The sequence below is a fragment of the Ambystoma mexicanum genome, chromosome 2q (genome assembly GCF_040938575.1).
Source record: "Ambystoma mexicanum isolate Mex_15411 chromosome 2q, UKY_AmexF1_1, whole genome shotgun sequence".
Lineage (NCBI taxonomy): Eukaryota > Metazoa > Chordata > Amphibia > Caudata > Ambystomatidae > Ambystoma > Ambystoma mexicanum.
In genome coordinates this window covers 498,771,242-498,788,437 of record NC_090924.1, presented here as the reverse complement: position 1 = coordinate 498,788,437, position 17,196 = coordinate 498,771,242, and the positions used below count along the sequence as shown (strand labels likewise).

General features: G+C 43.2%; 1 protein-coding gene across 3 annotated transcripts in view; it reads right to left on the bottom strand.

Annotated features, from left to right (window-relative positions):
• Window positions 1-16,822, bottom strand: part of MAD1L1 (mitotic arrest deficient 1 like 1) — a 3,106,940-nt gene extending 3,090,118 nt beyond the window's left edge. The window contains exon 1 of one of the 3 annotated variants that reach the window (XM_069647622.1): window positions 16,529-16,822. The gene's annotated coding sequence lies outside the window, so the exon portion shown is untranslated. The remainder of the gene's footprint in view (window positions 1-16,528) is intronic. The other 2 variants (XM_069647623.1, XM_069647624.1) reach the window with 2 other exon arrangements.
• Window positions 16,823-17,196: the final 374 nt, after the last annotated feature.

The following is a 17,196-nucleotide window of genomic DNA, read 5'->3' as shown; positions in this document are numbered from 1 at the left end:
ATATAGAGTTCATTCTCCACCTTAAGGACTTAACCAGAGAGTGCTGTATTGATAAGCGCAATGACACAGGTGGATGATCTGACAGGGCAATGAGCCCAATGGCTGTATCACAGCAACTTGACGTTAATCGTCCAGAAGTCGAGAAGAAATCAATCCGAGAATATGTATCATGACACTGAGAATGAAAACTATAATCACTGTCTGACGGATGTTCCAGTCGCCAGATGTCTGACTCTCCAAAAATCGTTTACATTTTTTTTGGAGTTCTAGTATAATCCCCATTTGATTGGTGCAAAGCCGAGTCCATCACCTGATTGAAATCACCTCCTACCACAATTGAGTCCACGATGAAGTAACTGTGCCACCTCGTGAAAGAATATAGGCTCATCCAAATTTGGTGCATATATTGCACAGGAGAATGTCCACATCTTGAATTTTTACCAATACACAAATAACTCTTCCTTAGTTATCTCCTTTGCTTGCGATGATTCATATAGGCAGATTTTATTTTTTTTAATAAGCATCGAAACGCCTCTTTTGCTGGATGAACGAGTCGAGAAGAAATGTAAAGATTAAGTAAATGCACGAAGAAGCAAATGTATGACAAAGTAAATGTCTGGCCAAGTGAAGGTAGACTCAATATGTTTAAGAGACGTTTTCTAGGCAAAGTAAAGGGGAATACCATCTGGGGACAATGAAAAGTTAATAACACAACAAATATATTGAAGGAGTAAACTATGGCTTCATAGACAGGGACTAAAAGCAGATCCAAGGTACCAGACATCACCAAGGAAACAGGAACCATCTCTGGGGACCAATGAGCTAGTACACAGAAAGATAAAGTCTAATGTAAACATAAAATGCCACGGCTAACATTTTGTCATTGTTATACGAGCCATTATATTTTAGATCTAACGCCTTGCCTTCACACACCTTTCCAAACACACTGAGCTGGTATATCATGGTATTTGTATAGGGCACCAGTTGTCCTTTGGAGCCAAAAGTAGCTGTTGATGTCAAGCCGACCTGGCTCTTCTAGTCTACAAGCTATAGCTCCCAGCAATTTCGAACCCTGCACATGGTGGAGCAGACCATGGAAAAGGATCTGTTTTTTCCAATTACCAAATGTATAGGCATGTGAAAGAACAAGGAGGATGAGAATACATTTTCAGTTACAACACAAACAGCACTTATGTGGGTGGTGGGGCGGAGTCCTAACAGGGCAAGATTAAGGACAAATTCACAAAAGTGAATGTTATGGGGCTAATGCTAATCGTGTGTTAGAAGGCTATTAGCCATAGATCTGAAATCTATCACGTTCACACAAACAAGGGATTGAGACATGCAAACAGCATGTTCATCAAAAAAACAGGTAATTCATCTTGCTTCGATAATCGTTTTGGACAGAGAAAAGGTGCAGTGGGTTAGGGCGCTTGATGGAGAAATGCGTTTGCAAAGCGCGAGTGATAGGTTCGATTCTCGGCTGCTTATCCTCCAATGGTTAACTCTGAACATCAGGCTTTGGCACCTTCTCTCAGGGTTAGTGTTTTAACAGAAGACATATGGGCCTGTCAAACGAGGTGCCACACAATCCAGTAGAGGTACATTTGGCTTGTTCAGTGGGCTACAAAATGCAATTACACTGCACTCTGGAAGAAGAAGCTGAGTGGAGCTAAAGTGGGAGAAACAATATAAATGAAATACGACGAAGTACCCTGCCTTATTTTGAGACATCGTGTGGGGTGTTACAGAAGCCAGTACCCTCCCCGAGCTAGTGGATTATGAGCCTGGGGTTGCTATGGGGAGGATCCCCGGCTCACAGCTCTTTCAGTCTGACAGTGGACAGGGGAAGGCCACATGTAGTTTAACAGTACTGGCCATTAAAGAGGTGGGCATCCGTTTCTGAAAGGTCAGGAAGCCCCTCCCCATCCCATTGTAGTCTGTTAACATCCCGTCACACGGCCACAGATGGAGAAAGACAAGTTTCAGGACAGCATCTTTCATGCAAAGAGTTCTGCGCCAACACTTACGTGCTTAAAGAAGCAGACACAGCTTAGCACACAGAACCAAAAACACACACTGTCCCCATTACAATTAATGACAGAGAATCCAAATCCTGCACAATCAGACACTTCCCAGCCAGGGGACTGGGGGTATTTTCAAGCCATGGATCCCTCACCAAATCCTTACCTAAAGTCTCCTCCCAGGTGGCAAGGGAAAGGCAGATGCTTCCCGATCCTGACCTTGAGGGGGTGTGCTCTGCAGGAGGATCACCTCGGAGGAGAAAAGACTCAGGGAGGTGAGAGGAATCAATGGGGTGAGACACTGTATTTAACTTCCCCTAAAGAAGAGATATTACAAAAGCCAAAACACCTAATCGCTTGTTGCCATAATAATCCAACTGTCCACTTGTTGAACACCTAAATGTGGGTAAAATCAGCCAACGCTCCTGTGGTATAAAACCCATTCTCAAGCCCATAGAGCTAAACGCTTACCCAACTCAAAAAGGGACAATGGAAAGAAGTCTGGAACCGCCAAAAAATCTAGAAAGCCGTATTCCCCTTTTCAAACAAGACTGGTAACTGATTTGTAGGATATTCCTTTAATGAATGTTGTAGAAAATAGAAGGCAAATCAGTAAAGCAGAAAGAAATAGAAAAACTTACTCTGTTGCCCGGGCAAGTCCCATAATTCCCTCAGTACTGTGATGAGGAAAAGGGATGCAGAGAAACACTACCGTGGGAGCGATGAATTAATGTAGATTACCTACACCTGAAGGGGAGCGAGAGGCTTCATAAGCCCCCTCAGGTGTAGCCATGAGGAGAAGGAGTAAAGCAGCGCAAGAGGAAGAAGCAGCGTGGGCCGTGGTTGCCGCTGACAGGCAAGTTGGAGGTGAGAGAAGACACCAGGACCACTAATGCCTGAAGCGGTTGCAGGTTCTGAGAGTCTTTTCCTTGACCTCTCCCTTTTGCAGAGTTGGTGCAGCGGGAAGCAACAATAGCAAGGGAAGTGTGTCTGGGTTGCACCCGACCTTCTGCAGAGCAGAAGAAACGCCATTTCACAGTGGCGTGAGCGGAGGAGGGCCAGAGTAGGCTGTCCGCAGACCACAAGGCAAGACCTGAAAACACCCAGCAGAGCGCAATCGATCGACTTACCTGTTGAATTCACAGCTTGGAAGTGACTCCAGAGCACTATAACGCTGTCCACGCGTTCATGGCAAGCAGTTTCACTCGCATGCCAATGACAACAGCAGCAACGGTATTTTAATACCGAACTATACGAAACCAACAAAAGTTATATCTGTTGAATCAAAGTGACTGTGCAAATAAGCATACAAGATTGGGAAAGCCCGAAAACCCAGAGGGGAAGTCAAGAGGGGAATATTGGGAGGCTTGATGGTTTTAAGACTTGCTGCTTATTTGCTATGACACAGATAATCAGGTGATAGAAAAGAAAAATTAGACTGTCTTTTGAACCCTATTTGGGTTGTTGGGTCAGAGGGGAAAAGAAAGGCGGGAAACAAACTGCCCTTCTGGTGAAGGTTATCCAGCGGGAGTGAAGCATAACTTCTAAGGAGTCTTAAAGAGCACTAATGGGGTTCCTTGCTTTCCCGAAACTTGTGTAAAGTTTGATGCTAAATAACTCTTTTATGTTGTTATTCTAAGTTGGGAGCACCACTGAAGCACTTTTCTGTTCTTTTTGGTGAAGAACTAGACGGGCAGGCAAGTTTCCCCATATGGCAAGAAGTTGTTGCCTAAAAAGACCTGGCAAAAGGATAAAGCAGGTAGTAGTTGATGCAAGTGCACAACTGTGGTTCTAACAGAAACAACTCATGTTAACTTGTCAGATTTGAAGAATTCTGAAAACTTGAGGAAAAGTTACAATTCTGGCCAACCATCCTGAAAAAGACTGTTGTTCATTTAAAGACTATAGAGGCGAAGCCTGTTCCTGCTCCAGGAGGAATTGAAATAGACTTTCTTTCTGAAACCAAAGTTGTGGCAAATTATCCTGGCGAAGTCAATTGTTTTTGCTTACTTGAAGGAGACAAATGTGAGACAGTTCTTATTCCAGAAGTGCTTTATTTGTTGTAAAACTGTGAGGGACTTTTGTTTTTCCTTTAGTTTATGTTGGGCAAGGAAATCCTTGTCAGGGTAGGCATAGTGAGGCTTTTATCCAACCAGTTTATTTAATAAAACGGGCAAAAGTTGAACATTTTACAAAGTTGTCCGCTTCACATTTCCGACCCCTCACAGTAATCAGGGTAGCGGCATTAGAGCGGCGTTGACATTTGAAGGTATTCACGAGCAGAGTTGACGATTCAGGCAAAGTCAAAGAAGGTAGCTGGTGAAGAAGAAGAAGAAGGCACCTTGAGACACTAGGGGGAGAAAGAACATCAGGACGTGGTAGGAGTAGGCTGAGCATCCAGTGCTGGGGAGCTACTATACAGTGAAAGCAGGAAGACAGAGTTCAAACATCATCCAAGGGATGGGGCATGGAGAGACCCCAATCAGAAGGACTGGAACCCACTTTGGGATGAGGAACCAGCATGTGGACCGACATAGAGAAGGTCATGCACCAGAATAAGAGCGGAGAGGAGGTACCCAAGTTAGAAATCAGGAGCCCCACAGAATGGGGTGATGCTCCATATAGGAACTGCAATACGCAAACACAGCTGGCTCTGTCTACCAGAAAAAGCAAAGCGCTAGCGGTTTCTACAGTAGGAATCGGAGAAGGATCAGCAAAAGGTCTTTTGGGAGGAACAGTCACAGAGACTGAGTCAATGAGATTCTCAGGATTTTTGAGAACTCGAGTAGGAGACTTTTTTTTAATTAAACAGTTATATGGTTATACAAGAACCTTAAACCAAAAAGAAACATTCATCATCCATTAACACAAAAAGTCTCAATATGCAATGTCAATTAGTTCATCTAAACATTTTAAAAATATTATATTAAAATTTTCAAATTTATCATAAAATTAGCTTTACCAACAATCCCCCTGTTATCACTCCAATTTCAATTAATTTAAAAAACTTGCGACTGCCAGCAGAAGAGAGGTGGTGCTGCCAGCAAGACAGAAATACCACAAAGATTCATGAACACCCAAATCTAAAAGGTTAAAGTATAGTTCTTGCTTCCCAGGAAAGGCAGGGCCTACGATAACAAGGTGCTCAAGAGTCAACCGTATTGTCAAAATTACAGAAACATGTGGCTAGGTTATTAGATGTTTTGCCATATCATACCAACACATCTCTGGTTGGGGCTAAGTTCCACCTAAATATTGCAAAATGTCAGACAATCCAGTCTGGATAAATCGAAAAATATGAAGCAAGTACACCCCCTGGTTTATAATCAAATTTTAGATGTTTTAGGCACACATACGAATGAAGGAAGTTAATTGTGGATGACCAATCATGATTAAAACAGGGCCTTTTATACGTTTGCCAAATTACTGACCAAGTCATTGATTGACAGCTCAATACTGGAAAGGATCACATTACAGAAATCTGAAGTATGCAAAATGTGTTGCCCTGACACACAGTATTGCATTTAAATCAGCAAAGACGCTAAACTCATTTACTAGGGATACAATCTTATAATTAGTATTAAACAGTTGGCAGAAGCCAGCTTGTAATACAACAAAATCACACACAAAATCAAATTCCAAAGTAAAATCCACGTATAACACTTCAGCAAGAAAATAAACTGTGGGCAAATGACATGTAATCTCAAGTAGGAGTCACTATACATGTACAGGATAGTTTGAGCGATAACCAACACCATCTGTTCATGGCAATGTTTGTTTGTTTATTTATTTATTTGATAATGCGTACCAAGGGCACAAGAATACTCGGAGCTTAGTTACAGTGTTACATAGTTGGTACGTGCATAAATTACATAGATTACGTAGATTACATTGCAGTATGGGAGACAAATACAGTGCAAGATTAGTGGCAGCTATTCTTAATGATAGCGTATACTACAGAAAATGAAGTGAAATACAAGATGGGTGGCCTATGGTTGCACTTGGGAGAGCAGGAAAGTGTGTCATAAGAGTTTGGGTTGTGCAAGTCAGGAAAGAGATGTTATAGGTCATTCAAGGGAAGCCATTTGAGGGCGTTAATTCTGAAACTGGTGTACGGAAGAGGGCATCCAAGGTCAGTAGGGAGTGACAGTAAATAGTAAGGTCAATATATCCAATATGATCACGATCTTATGCCAAAGGATGGTGAAAAATAAAACGCACGCTTCCCGATCTCCCCTCATAAACATGGTCCGCATGGCATCCGCCAAAGACATCCCCAGTAGGCCCGTTGCTTTTAAAGCAGTGGCCCATAGGTTCTGAAGAGAAAGGCAATTAGGCAAGAGGTGCCCAACAAACGCCAAACACCCATCCCCACATAATCAACATTGCCTGCTCTCCCTCTGTATATTAGTCCAGGCCCCCACTATCTTTAGTCTAGTTTAATCCCAAGCAAGACTATTTCACACAAAGCTTTGAATATATTCTGCTTCCCGAGCCTACATGTATTCCATAAATTGCGCTACATGTTTTTTTTGTTGCTAGATTAACAATTAGTTGTTCCTGGCTCTACTCAACTAATATATTTTCTTATTTATTAAGCGGCCAACCCAATGCATGCTCTGGTGCCATGGGAAGCCATTTAGCAGCTATTGACCAGATTTTCACTATGTTGCTTGATGGCATACTTTTAGCTTTGGGCCGGATTACTTCGTATAGTAAGCCCATCAAGGTATCAGCTGGAGTCTTTACCAGTTTCCAAAATAAAGTCAAACAGCCAAGGGGTATCTTTACATGTATAGGCGCCAAGTCAAATTCCAAGTAGATCATTTTGGTCGCTGTATTGGGGGCGCGGGGGTGTCAATCTCAGTAATCTCTGTGAGAAACCTGAAGGTGTCTCACTTACTAGTCCCCGGAGATACGTCATCCAGGTGGCCAGGACACGGCCATCGCCATTGGATCCATTTCCTGGGGGTGGACCGGTGCGGGAGTGGATGAGGAGTCCTTGGGGAGTGGAGGTGGGACACCACCATGTGAGATGCGGTATATTCCTTCTTATAACACCTTTTCCCCTTCCCACCACATAGGATACTCAGACACTCTACTCTACTCCCCCTTTTCCGACAAACACCTTCTTACACCACGAAAGACAACAGACTAACACTAAAGACGTTTACCCGACATGTCCCAACACAAGGGTCAGGCAAAGTCAGGCAATTGACCAGAACCACACACACACCTGGTGGCCCTTTCCCTTCCCCACAGGGATAAATGGTGGAGCACAAGAGCACACTGCACGGCAAGACAACTATCCCAAGGTGGCAGTTCAAGAGGAGGAGAAAAGCAGCGAGAGCCGAAGGGGCGTAAGGAGAGAAAGCAGCTTGTCCTTTTCGACCCAGACCTATGAGGCCTCTGAGAAAGGAATCCTAAGACCGCGAATAGCCAGAGTGTGTTGCAGAAGGTGTCAACGGTACACAGATCCCCTCCTACACTGATAATCAGGGCAGGGAGCAACGCTTGCTACCGTTGTTGTGTCCTTTACTTCGGAGACTAGAAAGGCCAAGCGGTTCATCACAGCAGGTGAGTGGAAGTGAGGACTGATAAGAAACTGAACTGTGTTGAAAGAAAGTTGCAGATGGCAAATTAAGGGGAAAACAAGCTGCAAAGGGGTCTGGCACCACATGGGTGCTCACTCGGCTCTGGTTGATACCCCTATTGTTGAAACTACCAATACCAGAAGGCCCTAGGAGAGCCACAAGAAAAAGGCCAAAATGGTCATCCAGGGGTCTGGCAAAACCCCATGTACAGTCGAAAGTCTGACCGTCACGTAATTGGAAAGCTAAGGGAGATGAATCCTGCATAGTGAGAAAGGAGAAGGAGCTGTGTGGTTGGCAAGAGTGAGCCAGACAGAGGGATACCGACAGAAAGGGGCAAAGCATGTTGCCCCAATGAACATTGTGTTGACAAGAGTGGACCCGACAGAGGGATGTCCACAGTGGATTGTTTAAAAAGACTTGTGAATGCGAAAGGAGAAATCTTTCGGAAATAAAAGTTGTAGTGAACCCAACACAGGAAGGCTAACACTCAAGAAGGGTCTGAGCCTGGAAGAGGGAGATCCAGGGGTGAAAGGCCATCACCTACCGTGCACACAGAAAGGAACATGTTTTGAACCCATCCGATCCTCACAGGTAAGTGGCTTTCTTGTAGAACAGAATATATATATTTTTTTTTGTTTTTTTTTTTTTTTTTAAATACATAAAAAGTATATTGTCTACCCTACAGGGTCCACAGAAATGCCCTGACAAGGCGAGCCGGAATAAAAATAATTGCGCCGAAACGTGCCAGATCAGGGATTTCTCGGAACCAAATCGAGACTACCCTGCAAAAGATTATTTCGATGTTAGCAACATGTTAGCAGTCCCTTAACCTAAGAAACTGGAGTGCATGACCTTGATGTCTTCAGTTTAGGTAGACTCTACCATAGGCGAACAAACTTTCGAATATTTAATCAGCAGACCTACATTGAGCGTCAACCACAGATTGAGTTGTTCATCTACGTATTTGTTTTTTAAACTTACGAAAAGTATTTTCTTTCACTGCGTTTGTGTTGCACTTTGTGGATACACTATCCATTTCTATGCAATACTACGATTTTATTCAAAGCATTGTTCTAAAAAAAATCTATATGCTGTATATAGACATTAACTGTTTTTCATTTATAAATGGTCTGGTTAGATGTTGTAAACATTACATACACTATTTGTATTTCTTTTTTGACTAAATAAATAACGGTCCTTCTTTTACTTCTTTGAAGTAATTACTTTTTTTCTCAATTTATCAGTTCTTTAGATCACCAGACTTGGAGAACTCCACAGTATATACGGCAGGGATGCCTGTACCCATGAATTCTAATTCATAAATAAGCTATTGTGATTAAAGGCCCATGGTGGAATTCATATTTGTAAGTGTGAGCAGTGTCCATATCACCAACTTTAGGTTCAATTCTCTTGCTAATTAGAGAAGTGGCACCAAAATCAGAAAAAGGATTGCGAGAAGCAATTGTTACAGGGTGTCATGCTTCCCACTCGTCCACAGAAGGTGCACTAATCAATGGGTTCAGATGGCTGCCGAAGTTGTGGCTGCTTTGAAAGCAATGACAATCCTCAGCTGTGTGTTAGTCTGAGCTGGTTGAACAGTTTTTACATTAGAGCTCAAGCAAAAAGCATCCGCAACCTGATATGCTTGGAGGTTTACTTAGTCGGTTTGCAATAATTTCTCTTCAAAATTCCATCAGTTAAAAGTTGTTCACCTTTGCCAAGAGCCTGAACGGTAGCAACAGTTGTACCCTCTGTTTGCGAATGTATCACCATAAGAGTTGCACCATCAAGATTAATGGCATTTGAGGGGCTATACACACTAGTCAAATCTACTCGATCAGGGGCAGGCATAGAGGATGGAGAATGGTTTATGGTATTACTAAATAATTTCAACAATGCAATCATCCACTAAAGCAAAAGCAGCAAAAGCCGGAATGGGAACAGAGGGAAGATTGAATAGAGTCACCTTCACAAACGCTTGGGGATGAACACACCAAGGTTTCAATTTACCACCTTTTTAGTCGTTGCCTCAAAGCTCTCCACCCGGCCTTTGATTAAAAGAAAAAACCTTTTACAAAACTATGGAACTTTACATTCTGAAACGTAAATAATAATTCTAACAGGGCCGAGTGAGACTTTGTCTCGGTCTTGATCCCTTCGTGAAACCAGCACACAAATTGATCTCAGTCAAAACCTCAGCATTCAATGTCTATGTGCATGGATTTCATTGTTTAAGAGCCGCAGAAAGTCTCCTTGGTGGCAGAAATGCAGGAGAAGAGTTATAGGATGAGAATGGATCAGTGTCTAAAGGGTCTGCCGACTGTTTCCGGAGGAGTATTGGGCAAACAAATAGAGTCATCCGCCTCAAATGCCACAGCTGACGTTGCCAGAGAAACAGATAGTCCAGAAGCAGCGCAGCGCTTGCACCGCCGTCTCACAGAAATTAGCTGTTTTGCTCAAGATTGGAAAAATCGCCATCTTTTTATCCTATGTGGGATTGGGTCACTGGCATGAACAGTGATGGCATTGCACCACACAAGCAGGGAGAATTAGAAAAAGCTGTGACAGGACTTACCATTTCAGTACATTAGCTACGTTACTACCTTCCCGTGGTGACGGAGGTACATGCAGTGAAACTGCTAACAACATTTCCTGGTCTGAAATAGGGGTCGAATTAACACCAGTCAGCAGGGCAGACCCCCCCCTCCACTCCTCAAGTCATAAAAGATCGAAATGCAAATGAATCCAAAAATTGGTCCAGCAGTACTTATGGAGTTGAAAAATGTGGATAACAAAGGAAAGAAGCTCCCCGGTGTGTTATTCTTCTCCCACGGCACACCGTAGAACTGCAAAAATGGTACACAGCGTGCGTACCACACCGGGTGCAAGTTTAAAAGATAGTCATGCCTCCGAAGCGGTAGAAACAGCAAGCAGACTGCAAGCAGCAAATGAATCCTCCAGCTACTCTACGCAAAACTAAAACTGCACACTTTTGAAGTGGTAAAAATGTGATGCAATTGGGAACCACACAGACTCGGGTAAGTACAAACAGAAAATGTACTTTATTAAAATCAAAAGGTGGAAGTTATACAGGAGATAAGGGTATTAACATCCTTCCAGTCTGGGTTCTCTCTCCAGTCCTTCCAACAGTCCACTACAGAATCCCCAGCCCCCACCATTCCACTGACAGCTAGAGGTGCATTTGTATCATGCAAGTATGCAAGACAACACATACCTCCCTCCCTAAAGGAACAAAAGATCAAACCTGACATCCAAACAAAACCAACCACTCAGAATCAATACCTACAAAACACAAACGCACAACAGGAAACTTGCAATAAAAATTTTAAAAAACACCACCTCCTCCTGCACTGGGCTGCCACCACAGGGCCTCAGGCCTGCCACACCCGAGCGCAAACTGCTCACAAGAGAACACCAACCTGCTTGCACGGAAGCAGTGAAACATACTATACCCAAAACCATCACAAACAAATCCACCTTCTGCCAGGGTCTGCTACACTACAGCTTCAGGTCTGCCACACCCGAGCACAAAATCATGGAACACACCAGAGCAGCAACTGCCAACTGTAACCTGTCGTGCCACCAACAACTGAATGAGAACACTACCACAGCCCTACACACAACCTCCAAAAAGGCCAAAAAAAACAAAGCCACAACTCTAAGAAACAAATAAAGGATGAAACGATAGAAAAGCCACCGACAAAGATCACAAAAACACAAACATAACTGCAAGTGAGCAGCACATTGAAACCACCGAAAATAGGCAATGCTCGCGTGGAAACTACACCTCCCACCTAGACACAGGTTAGTCACACCCAATATACTTATATTAAAACATTAGCAAGATTGTTAACGATTTTGTGTATAATAAAACCTGTTTTACCCAGTCTATTTTCTGTCGTTACTCTTTTGTGGACCTCACTAGGTTAGACAGAAGGTATCATTCTATTGAAGGATCTTAATTTACCTGGACTCCCAATATCTGTTGACCAAAATTATTATTCCATATTTCCCCTAAACAGCATGTATAAATACTTTGAGGGACACCAACTGTGTTCATGTATCATCTGTATATATTTTACAGATGTAATCAATACCAGTGGATGACACCAAAAGGGTTGTCGGAACAGCTCGCAGACCCATGGGAACTGTTCTCTATGCACTTTCTGCAGTAAGTGGGACCAATAACATCATTCTTTTAGTAACAGCCTGGAGAATGTGGTACACTGTTCAGAAAGTTAGAAGGCAGAGCAGTCCCAAGAGGTCCAGAAGATGGGTATAGTGGAGGATCATGAAAATAAGAGGAGAGAGCTGGTTGGAGAAAAAGAAAGGGATTCCCCACACAAATCCTGTGTATTCCAGGTAAGAAAGAAGGACGATTTAAGTGAAATCCCCTCTGCCTGTTCCCGATCCCAGCCCATCAGATTCCTCATCAGCAATCCAGATGCGGCCGAGACTTTCCCAATGTAACTGACAGCTGTTTGGCTTAGAGCCCTCCAGAAGTTTGCAATGAGACTAGTTTCCTTTCTTAACCGGAGAGAAAACTTCAATGCGATAGTAAAGCAAACTTCAGTCTGTAACCATTATCTTTTCCCTATGAATGTTAATGCATAATTAAATATAATCTCCCTCAGAGAAATTAAGTACAGTTCATGTATGAAGGAGTAGACAAGTATAATACAAACTGTATAGACAAAAACAAAGAAGCAATAAAACCTTTCTTCGTTATAGTCCTCGAGTAAATTTATTGCATTTTTTTCTGTATTGAGTGTAGTAGAAACATACAAACCCCAGAGTATGGAGAGATGCAATGACAACAAGTATCTTCAAGGGTCCCAATGGGACAGATGATGGCAATATAGCAAGAAGCCTGCGTGTTAGGGAGAATTTTCATTTCTGTGCCAATTCCCTTTAACCTTAGAGACCCCAAGCTCTTTTGCTCAAATCATGGCTTTTTAACTCCCGAGTGAGTGGGACTTTCTCACTCATGTGTTTTTTCTGACTAGGATTTGTGGGTGACTTGCTGTTTTCTGGAGTCTGGTAAACTCCATAGGCATCCGCTTTTTGCATTGTGACACACAGCACCTTTTGTGCAGTGCCACTGAAGTCCATTGGACTTCTATGTTTAACTACATTTTCTTTGGTGAACTACTGTTCCCAAGAATAGTAAGGTGACTCCTGTCTTACTTACTTTTCCGTGCGTGGGTCCAGCACACACCACCCTATGTGGAGTGCTGGGGGGTTACATAGTAACTCCTTAATCCCACTTCTCATGTAGCATTCTGTTACACTAACTTGAATGGCTGGTGGCAGTGGTTTCTTTATTACTACCTTGTGCTATGTAGTTGCAGACTGATTTCTCAGCAGCAGTACGGTACCAAAGGGTGACCATTTTCCCAGAATGGCCCCCATCTTCTGTTTTTGCCATTTCTTGTCAGTTAGTTCCTTCTGAGACTTTACTTTGTTTGAATCGGGTTTGAGTCCTTAGTGCATTTTGCCTTTGCAGGCTTCAGCCGTGGAGCCTGCCCAGGCTCCAGAGTGCCTGGAAAGGCAGGAAGTGACTAAGGATCCCGAAACGTCCCCGTCTTTTGTCTCTAGGTGTTCTGATTGGCCGGTTGGCTGTCCAGAAGGACAGCCACCCTGGTGGGCGATTGATGGCCTAGGGCTGTGAATTAATGGGAACTTGCTAAAAGGCAAGGTTTTTGGGACTGGAGGCAGAGTTGACCACTGGAGGTCATGGAGGTCAACATCTGACGATGTGAAGAGACGCCTGCAGCACCCTCCTGGACCGCAAAGTGCCCGCTAAAGCCCTGCAGCTGTGCCAAGTCAGTTTTCGTTTCGACTGGCAAGACCCATACTGGACAACTCCCTACCCTTGGGCTGATGGCACCAACTAGCCTTAAGACCACATTCATTTTGGCGCAACCCCCAACTTGCTGCGACTTTCCAAGGCTGCAGGATCCCAATTCCTGGGGACCCTTGGCCATCATCGAGTGCATTGCCTTTGGAAGTGCAAATCCGTCCAAAACTTCGTGGGCATCCAAAAGGACACTACGGAAGCAGGAAACTTCATCCAGAGTCCCCTCACCAGGTTCCAGGACCGAGGGATCAAGTAACTTCTAACCAGAGCTGTTTGTTCTTCTTTGGCGCAGAGAAAAAGGTGCCAAAACCACTAAAAGCCATGCTGCAGAGCCCCTCTCTAGTGCTACCGCAGAAGCCCGCCAGACATCCTCCCTTTCATCACCACAACCACGGACGAGGAACAAAGGTCTGCTACACTGCAACAAGAAGGCATCCAGCTGGAACTAATTCTTTAGTTCACAAGTACATTTACCTTTTGCCAATTGTGGCGGCTTCCTAGCTTGGGGAGTACTATATTAAAACCTTTTGAGTTGCCCTCAACTCACTTGCACTGGCCTTCCAGCACGTGCTTCTTCAAGTTGGCTCCTCTTGAACTACTGATATTTACAACAAATATTCTAAAAAAAGAGCATCAGAACTTTTAACTAGTCCATTGGCTTTGGCTGTCCTGGCTCCTTAAAGGCCCCCTTCTGAACCTATTGGCTTCAGCAGTGCTTGTTCCCTTACAGGTTTTAATTGTTGAACACAATTATTGCTGGGATAAAGGACTGCCTACATCCCTCTGGGAGAATCTGTTTGTCCAAGTATAAAGTATGTTCTGACTATACATTTTCCCTCCTTATAACTCAATACTGCAATGGTGATCACAGATAAGTGTTATTACTTACCTCAAATAACGTCACTCAATGTGCTAGAAAATGTATAAAATAGGAAAGTTTACTCACCTGCTTTATTGCTCGTTGAATTGAATCCCAACTTTGGGATTAATGTTACTATTGCTGCTTTTTAAAAGATTGTCTAATTATCTGTGTGTGTGTGTGTGTGTGTGTAATATATCTATAATTATAACTAAGTGTGTAAGTGCAAGTGTTTACTTGGATACCCGCATTTACTAATTTCATTGGACAGCTCTACAGCTCACATTACCCCTCTTAAAATAAGCCTGGCTGCCCAGTCACTCTACCAACTTGTGTACTACAGGCCTATATTAAAAAGGTGGGTTACCTAATAACAAGAGATAAGTCTTGTAAAGTCCCACACCAGTTGGACTCAACAAATTCTTACCTAACCCTGAGCAACGCACACAACGGCAGGGGTCTGCAACCTGTGGCTCACCAGATGTTTTAGACTATGACTCCCATCTCTCACCATTCACTATGCTGTCTAAGGCTGATGGTGTACGTAGTCCAAAACATGTTGAGAGCGAAAGGTTTTAGACCAATGAATTTGAGTCACAACGGGTCGAATAACGAACTATCATACAGATAAACCAAATGTATAAAGAATGAACTGCACAAGCAGTACCCCAATTAGCAAAACATGCAGCACCATAGTAGGAAAAATAGGTTGGACATACATTGTCAAACATGAAGGTAGATTAATTTTTATCTGACACTGAATGTTTGCAGCAAATGTCGTCAGGGGCGGGGGCGGGCTCTGTGGCCAGGCAGTGCCCTCTAAACCATTTTCAAAACTAAAGCAAGTTTTGTTCATTAGGGTGTTGAAAATCTAAGCATCGTTAGATAGGAGTCTTGCTGCCGTTGTGTTGACCCAATGAGCATTAATTGCCATCTCAATACATGGCTATTTTGTACTTCGATTATTGAAGGTTTGTCATCGTCCATTTTAGGTACTATGTCTTGAAACTGATTTTAGAGTATTGTGCGTGTTTCAAAATTAACTAAATTACAGCAATTAATGTTTGGAGTGGATACTGCTTGCAAGAGGCAGGGTGCAAAAACAATAGAATGCATCTCACTGAGCTATCCCATTGTTTAGATATATTAAAAAGTCATGGATTTCAAGACGTTCTGTCACATATAGTGTGGGGGTTGTAATCCTACAGGGGACATGCCAAAACTTAATTAGGAGGAAGACAACTGCATTTTCAGACAAACGTGTTGCTTCTCCCCCTCTTCCCCAATAGATTTTTATTTTCTGCCTCATAAAATGTCCCTCGCCCAAACAATAGGCAAATTCAATTCACCCACATTCTGTCTCAAAATCTCCCCACTGCGAGATCTGAAATGATAGCATAACATGGGGTAGAGAGTATTGGTCGTTTCTGCAGGGGAGGTTGAACCATAAACTATTATTAGGGAGGGTGTGCCGCTGACCGAACCAAAAACACTGTGGGCTAGTGGGGGCCAGTTTTTTGGGTCCAAGCGTGCCACTTATTTGCCACATGTGGACCAGTTTGATCAGTTACTTCGCCATACAGCTAGTAGTTTTGACCAGAGCTACTGAATAAATATTCTTTAAAATGCACAATTTCCATCACATTTTATCAAAAACCTCCCCGCTGGTTACAACTCAAACAGTCTGTCACAAAAGGAATGAATTGTCATTTGCAACTGTGGGAGACTTTTTCATTGGTGCCCGAGACAGTTTTATACCCCAGTCCGACCCTGTGAACAGGGGTAACAGAGCCTGCAGCGACAGACCATTGAGGTTTCCATATGGGACACTGCGCCAACGCAGAGGTAGATATAACTATACGGGATGCATGGGCAATGGTAGCTCGTGTGCAAGGAGAGGCAGATCCCTGAGGCTTTGAATGGTGAGGAGTGGACAAGCCTGAAGCCTCCAGAAGTGGCACTGCGAGCGATAGAATAAGCGTACGAGTGTATGGGGGGTTGGGGAGGAGAGATGTGGGTTGCGGCTAACACAGGCTATTCACGGCGAGATTACAGGTTCAAAATAAGGTGTTGCTTTAAAGATCCATTTCCACGTACAGTTGTGGGAAGCCAAAGGACAACACAATTTTCCAGTTTTAATAAACGAACTTAATACAAGAGATGACAATACCTAAGATTACGGAACACCGCCTCACCACTACAGTCTCCCCACACACGGGTTCCTGATGCACTCAGATAGCAGTTTCTGAATTAGACAGTAGCTCCCGCGTCTCTAGCCTCCTCTTACTGCACATGCGCTGGTTCAGACATCAAAGCCTATCGTCCGGAAATTCACCGACACTAGACTGCTTTTCCGGCGAACCAGATAAAACGAACAGATCTGTCACCGAATCTGTAACAGAGAAGTCCACAGCTCCTCATCATCGAAAAGTTCAGTTCGCAGCTTTACCGAAAAACTTTTGCTCAATTAGCTTTCCCGGGCTGCAGCAGTACAAAATAAAGAGAACAGGACTACAGTAGCAATACACGTGCTACATCCTAGCAAACCGGCCATCTTTAAATGGTGCTTCTGTATCATTTGACAGCCAGATGTTAAAAAAAGTACATTCAAAATTGTGAAATGACTATTCTGCATGTTTTCTCTCACGTAATCCTTTAATGTATATGTCCAGTTGGAAAAATACACAAAGATATGTGTTTAGCATATTTAAACATTACTTCGTGCTTTCTATAAGGTAATTTTACATTACTCTGACGTCTAAGGATTGAAATAAAACGGTGTTTTTGTGAAAGTTCAAAGAGTATTTCTTGAAGTTAAATATAGACGTTCAAAAATGG